Genomic DNA, 8167 nt, shown 5'->3' with positions numbered 1-8167 from the left:
AAGTTTTACAGGGGTGTGCAAATTGCTACAGATACTAATGGAACTTTTGCCTGCATATAAAATACCTGTTATCTAGACTTTTAATAACATTAAGCTCGATACAGAAATGGATTCCAACAGCCCTTGTTTGAATAATAATTAATACAATAATGTTCAGCCTGACATCTCGGTATATAGGAGGTATTCACAGAGGTTAAGACAAAGACTCTGGCATTATTAACTGTACTCTGAAGCACCTCTTCACCTTTGCTGATCTTATAAACAAGAAGGCATATTATAGCAGCTCACCTTCTTTATTTTTAATATCCTAGTAGAATCCTTAAGCTTTGGAATGTGCTGGCATTTGCAAATCCTGAGAGGCAGCCTCAGGTCATGCAAATATTAAATAGAATTGCAGTATACAAGAAAGAGTGGAGATTCTGGTAGCAATCCATATCTAGAGATAGTTCCATGTTTCTATAGATAGGCTGGACGTGCACATGGCGGGCATGTCGTGAGCGGAGCCGGCTGGTGCCAGAGGACAGACTAGATGGCCTGGGAAGCCCCTTCTGACTCGCTCTGTTTCTATGTTTCTATGTCCTGCTACAAGTTCCACCTATCCAAGAAACGAAGTCAGTGGTTGCCCATAGCAGGCTCCCCTTGCTTCTTACTCCAAGTCTCCAGAATTTTCCTCCTCGCCCATGGAACTCTATCTGTATCTCTCTGCCCTTGCTAGGTGGAGACAAATTAAGACTGTTTTGTTTTTTCACATATCTAACATTAGAATAGAACAATGCCCAGGGTTGCATGGGCAATCTGTGCTGATACAGTAGCCAAAAAAAAAAAAAAAAATTAGGAACACCTCCCCTCATCATTTCATTGTTCACTCCAGAGGGGGGTTTTAGGGGCAGAGGGGTCGATTGTGGATGGCTTACCTGTAATATTGGCTGCTTAATTGTGCTGTTCCTTTTTATAATAATCAGTTTCAAAGTCTACTTCAAAAAAAAAGTATTGGAAATATTTATTTGTTTATTACATTTTTATAATGGCCAATGGCCAAAACTCTTCAGATATTTCATAACAATTCTAACCACAAATGCATCATTATAAAATATAATATGAAAGTTTAGAACTGCTCTATAAGATAAAAATGAAAGCCAAATAAAAATGGTAAGACTGAAATACCCAAGGAAATAAAGTCTTCACTTGGTGCTGAAAAGAGCCTGACTTAGGAACTAGCTAAGCATCTCATTCCACAGCCACAATACTGATTAGCACACAGTGCTTGCAATCAAGTACATTTCCCATTTTAGTTATAATTAGATGGTTAAACATGTCTTATTAGACTGTTCCCTTAGCTATTTCTGCATTTCACGCATAATAAAAATAAATTGTCCTTGGGCAATTTTGACTTTAGGCATGATATGGAAACCATTGGCTATCTTCCATTTTTGAAGTGAATGCAACTGAGAATAGTTCTGTCCACATTTCACTGGATGCTTTACTACCAAGCTGAATTTCCAAGGTTACCTTTTCTTTCATGCCCTGAAAGGGCTTCTAGCAGAATTTCACTGCAAAAGTAGTGACTGGGCTGCATTTGTTGTTTGGAGATGTCTTTTCACTAAGTTGGTACCATTCAACATTCTAGATCCTATCTCCATTTAAGGATGTTTTGTCTCCAATCTGTCCAATCTATCACTAAAAGCCCAGTAATTTTGATGTTATGGATTGCATATTATTGCAAAAACTATATTTGATTATTTGTTAAGAAGGAAAGACGGAGGGAGATAGATAGGGGAACATTCCATTTATTCTGCTTAGAGGAAAGTTTTTCTAAAATTAGGATGGGGTTGTAAGTTTAGGATCACATGCAGATGGGACCACAGGCTTGTTTAGCTCAGTTTCCTCAAGTGGGTGGGACCAGTGGTGTGATCTTGACTTCCCAGCAGCGCAAAATGACTCTCTGTGCTGGATAATCTTCTATATGCAAGAGCAACATTTCATTACAAAATTACAAAATTACTTTCATTATTTCATGACTAAATCACACTAGTGTATCCTGTTCTGGGTGCATCTATGTCTACTGGATGGAAGCCTCAGATGCTGAGGCATCCAAGTATCCTGTGGTCTACTGGGCTGTCTCTGGCAGGGTGAGATTGTTGTCTCTGTCTTTTGCCGCTGCACTTTATGCCTCTTTTAAACTACATTCTATTGGGCTAGAGATTTTGTATTTTCCCTCCCTGCCCAATTTTGACCCTTCACAGTCCTCTGAGGCTGCTTTTGTGACCTCAGAAAACAATTGCCACAGTTTTGTGGCAGTTGTGAAGGGTCAGGAGAGGTGCTGAGCAGAGGAATTGGATCTTAGAATTTCTTTCCTAGAAGGGGTATATGAAAAAATCCTATGGTCCCAGGGATGTTCTCCAGGAACCATAAGATTGTACTCTTGGCTTATTTAGGATTCATAATCTGGTTTTCCATTACAAATAATCAAAGTGGCTTCCACCAAAATAATATGTAAAAAATGAAACCAAATATTGTACATCCAAACATTCTCTTTCTTTATATAAACAAATTTTTTGAAACTTCACTAATCTCAATAAAAGCAGCACAGGACAAGACTAATACTGCATATCACAATTTTAAAAACAAATTAAAAAGGAATATCCTTACATTAGCCAGGGTTTGTATGTCATGAGAAGCTATGGTATTTTTTTTAACCTTGTTGCCCTGTTGTGCCATCCAAACCCAGTCACAGAATTTCAGTGCAATATGGTTGGCTTCTGGAAACTCCAAAGGGAACCATACAGCATGGTTTGTTGCATGGTTTCCATGCTTTACCATGGCTTCTTGTGATGTCTGGACCTGGCACCTCCATTTTTCCGTTCATGATGAAAAGACATCAGAGCCCTATGAAAAGAGTGACAGCAGAAGGAGCCTCTCTAGGCATCTGATCTCTAGTACCTACAGCTTCCCAGTAACACACATGTCAACACTCATTTTATTGCTCTTGTGTCTGTCATCCTGATTTTTTTCTGGACCAGGGGAAATCAGGTAAATGCACAGGAGGGTGGGAAATCTCAGCAAAAGTGTCACTTTTTTAACCCTTTGGCTAGAACATGTTAGAGATGGAGGTATAATCAGGAGGGGAAAGGGAGAGAACAGGCCTTGAAAAATCAGCAAACCAATCAGGAAGAGGCAGCTGAGGTCCGTAAGTAACAATAATAGAAAGGAATTTTGCTCAGGGAGGCTGCTGGAATGCATGGTGAGAGCAGGAAGATGGCGTGGGGAGCATGGGAATCCTGTGTGACCATCTGACCAACAGTCTGAAGCAAAAAAAATGCTTGCCATGGAAGCAATGCAGGGATGCCTGCCATGACATGAAAACCTACCCATTATCCCACTTTGTCTGCTAAGTATATGGATGAGTTGATGGAATTGTCTCTAAATGTTGACATACATAGGTAAAAGTAATGCTGGTTAAAAACTCTCTTACTTTTGTTTAATTAATGGCATAAGCAATTTAATCAAGAGATTAGTCAATTAATGCAAGAGATAAGTCAATTAATTGATGAGAACCATTTGACTCACAGAGACTGAGGCTGAGAATGAAGCCATCACATCTTTGCTTTTATGCAAGTGTTTTCAATTGGATTCAGCCATAATTTTAATCTTGAGAAGTAACTGAGAATTCCTAATGGCAATAGCATGTGATGGGGACAATTTTCTCTTGAACTTGATTCTCCCGGATCATGCTTGAACAGAAGATGCTCTAAAAGATGCTTTGGGCCAATTCAGAGTCAAATGACAAACCTCAGTAAGCAGTTCCTTGTTCCAAGCACAAAGTAAGGAACAATCATACTTTTGAGATTTAATTTTAATTTTTGAGAAGTAATTTGCAGTCAGTTTAACTTTATTTTTTTTAGCTAAAATTCTAACATTTGTAAAGCTCAATTTTTAAAAGTACACGAATTACTGTGTCTAAATACAATTCTATGAAAAAACAGCACCAAGCACTTAAGGAGTTCAGAGGAAGGAACTGTGTTGATTAGATATAGAATTTAGAAATGTGACAGCCTTGGAGCAACCCAGAATAAAATGGGAAGGGGAAGAAAAATAAGAGAATTTTCCTCAGGAATTCTTGGAAATTATGGGAAACACCCCTCCCTTCTTGATTGATTGATTGATTGATTAAATTCTATCTTTTCCCCAGGTTTTTCCCTCCAAGTGCTTGTATATGTAAGCTTAGTGGACTAGCAGAACATCCTGACTTAGCTGCAGCTGAAGTGCTCTTCTTCTTAGGAAAATCCTTTCCCTTCCCAGTTTTAGCAAGTGGCTTTTGACTTAGTTTCTGTGGCTCAGAAAAGCCTTGATGGAGCAAGAAAAAACTAAACTGCTTTCCTCATCCAAAATGAGCCCTAGGCAAAAATTCAAGGTGATTTTGGGAGTTCCAGTGTTGGGAAAAATTCTTCAATATCAAGGGAAGAAAAATGTTTGAAGAGACTGGTGATGGTTCATCAGTTTGTTTGGTTATCTGGGCTAGTAAGCAAGGGCAAAAGCCTCTGCCAAAATAGCATAAGTCTTTTGTTGGATTCTGGCACTGAATCCCCTCCACACCCCCCACACCCCCAATTATTGATGCTGGGACCCCAGTACCCAGATTCTAAGATACTGACACAGTGCTGAAAATTGGGCAAAAGAATATCCTATATCTAATCCTCCAAATTTGTAAATAGACTAAACCTAATTCATGATACTCCTTTGAAGATAATAGCTGATGGAATGATTATATGCTGCAGTCCAATTGGTTACTAAGGTTTAATATCCTCATAGCTCTATTAAAGAGAGAAAATCTCACCTGTTTCATTTTTATAAAAATCAGAACAAAACAAAATGGATTTTCCTCCAGTCAAAGGCTTCATTTACCATATTTTTTGCTCTATAAGACGCGCCTGACCATAAGACGCACCTAGTTTTTAGAGGAGGCAGACAAGAAAAAAAATATTCTGAATCAAATGGGCACATAATCCCAGGCACATTCCCCATCACTTCCCCATGGGCTGCACATCTGACAGACTTACTGCACACACATATTCACTCTATAAGACGCACAGACATTTCCCCTTACTTTTGAGGAGGGAAAAGTGCGTCTTATAAAGCAAAAAATACGGTAAGATGTGTCTGAATACCTATACTAAAGCTTCCAAAATACGCCTAACAGATTAATTTCCCCCTGTGAGAACTCTAATTATGCACCAACACCACTTGTGTCACATGCTGTGTAATTAAAGGATGAGTTCTAACCCTGAGAAATCCACAGCCACAGTGCCAGGCTACACAAAAGTTTAATCACATGGTTTGTCCATGAGTGCAGGACTTTTCCTTAAGAAATAGTCAGCATGGGGGCCTAATGTGGATCATGACCCTAGCATGGGGAGGGGTGGGGTGCTTTATTGTTTTTACCCCTGCTGCAGTTGAGATCTGGACTGGGCCCCTAGCATCTGAAGTTTGTGTGAGGGAAAACCACCCATGTGAGTTCCACACTACTGTCCCCCATAAAAACTTCAAATGTGGGGTGACTATCCAGATTTGGACTTGAGGCACAAGATTAAAGCCCTCTCCCCCCATGACAGATTGCAAACTGGATTGGGAGGCTCATACTGGCTATTTCTTAAAACACACACACACACACACACACACACACACACACACACACACGAACTCTCAGAGGCAAAACACATGATAATTGCCTTGTTTAGTTTCTCCCCAAAATCAGCACAAAGTCTGCACACTGAACAGTATTGTATTGGTTGGGCCTGATGCAGCTGTTCATACAATATTTTTTCTTTATTCAGATTTATTTCAGTTTTCATCAGTATGTGTGAGCATGTGCATTGATGAGTAAAATGTTCATTTGCTTTAAGCAGACCAGTGAGTCAAGTTTTTTATTAGGATGTAACATGTTCATAATTGTGAAAAGTATTTATTCATCCTTCCAGTTTGGAAGGTTAAGGAAATAGATGACTTATTTAAGAATTAAGGACAGAATGTTCTTTGTAGTGCTAAGGTTTTTAAGCTTTGGATTTGTTTCAGGGAAGCACTTTGAAGGACAGAATATTAAGGGTTTTAGGCAGATTTTCTAATGGTAAAACTTGCAGAGCAAGTGTCTAACTATCACTCAGGGAGCTGCCATGTACCAAGTCAGGCCATTGTTTTGTGGATGATCTGAATAACAGGAGCTTTTCAGGCTTTGCAGCCAGGGGTTGAACCTGAGATCTTCTCGAGCATCATCAGTTGTTTTGTTCTCCAGTGAACTTTAGCTTCACCTAATCTAAGAGCTCCACTACAGTCATGGGTGTTTACCTGGTTTGTCACTCAAGACTATTAATTCATTTAATAGGTGGTAAAGAGCTATGGCAAGATTAACACAGCACTGAATGTGTGCAGGACCAAACTCTAGCTGTGATAATTTGGAAGAGCTTCTTTCAACAGTGTGCCTTCTGTCATTGCCTTGGTTACTCAGTTACTTTAGCACAGTTAAGATTTTTTTAAAAGGTGTGTGAGCACCCCCACACACCAACAACAGAAGCAGCAATATCTTGCAGCTGTGCAAAATTGATTAGTGCCAACAGATGGTGCTGCAGATAATAGAATATATGGGGTGGGGGGTGGGCTAGTGACTGGTTGACAGAAGTCTGTCTTCAACAGTAGCACTATGAGAAAATAGAACAGTTTTTGAGCTACCAAGTTTTTCCTATTTCCATTGAGGAAGAACCCAGTGTTATCTGGAACACATAGGGGCTATTGTTTTACATAATATTTCCCTTAAACTTACATTGTTTGATTGCCAACTAAAATACCTATCCTCAACACTGCTTTTCTGTGCTTTTTTTAAACAAGAGCTCTGAATAGGCTAACAGTCTATCTAAAATAGGGATTTAAACATGGAAGCATACCGAATGTGGAAGCAGAGACAGCTTGCAACCAGGATGGCTGCTAAATCCCTGAGTTCTATCCTCACAAAATAATAAAAGCAGACAGCAAACAGCACACCTGAAAAAGCTGTAAAACAAACAGATTACAGAACAATCTTAGCTCCTATCTCGAAGAAAAAAAAATGCTGGTAGAATCTTGGACCTAGATGAAGAGAGAGAAGATGGGCCTGCAGTGGTGTGAAAACCACTAAACGGTTTGAAAGAAGGTATGGCCTGTTTACGGATAATAACTACTCAGATGCAAAATGTCCATAAGGAATGGGCGAAAGCACTACAGCTGCCTGAAAAAAAAAGAATTAGTTGCTTCCAAACTCTGTGTAGTTGGGACTGCAACTAATGAAGCAATGGAATTGGGGTTGCAAATAAAAGGACTAATACTAAGCTTGGGGGAAAAACAATGCAGGGCTACAGCAACATGTCTGGAAAGCTACAGCTGCAGTCCCAATATCTGTTTCAGGACAATAGTGAAATTGCTGAAAGGGCAAAATGCAGCTGGCTTCCTAGTTACACGGCAATCAGAAGTAATACCTGAACTCAACATATCCCAAACAGATATTGAAAAGGTGCAAAGGGTGTCAGGCAATAGCCCACTGAACAGGGCAATAAACCTTGGAACCTATTTATCCACTTTGCCAACCTGGAAATGGAGGGTATTGTCCAGTCTTGCATCTGCCCTGGCCTCAAGTTTTATAATGATCAATCTGGCATAGCACAACATCAGTATAGTAGTTCTGAAATGCAGAGCATTCCAATACTGTATGGAAGAGCTGTGAAAAAGTGGAACAGCATACTGTTAAGGCTATCTGCTCAAACCATATTGTGGCTTGATGATACATCTATAGTAATAACTACCCACTGGGAGGCAAGAGAGTTCTTTCTTGACCCCCATGAATTCAAATCCTGGAGAAATATCCAGTGTAGAAGAAGAAGGGGAGGAAGATGAAAGTGTAGCTGTCACTAAACTGAGAGGATAACTCACAAGGAAGATGAAACAACTGCTTTGGAAGAAAAATCTGAAAGAAATAAAAATATCAGAGAGGCCATTCAAGGCTTCAGGACTGTCTAGCAGGTTTTAGTAGCTATGACCATTCTTCCAAGTTATTGTAGCTGGCTGCTTCTTTGCAGACTCTTATTAACATATACTTTAAAGGCAAGGGGACTGCATGGGCCATTCTGGCCATTCTGCTGTCTAAAAT

The sequence above is a fragment of the Varanus komodoensis genome, unplaced genomic scaffold (assembly GCF_004798865.1).
Source record: "Varanus komodoensis strain SLA01 unplaced genomic scaffold, ASM479886v1 scaffold23, whole genome shotgun sequence".
Taxonomy (NCBI): Eukaryota; Metazoa; Chordata; class Lepidosauria; order Squamata; family Varanidae; genus Varanus; species Varanus komodoensis.
Note: the sequence above shows the minus strand (reverse complement) of the source record.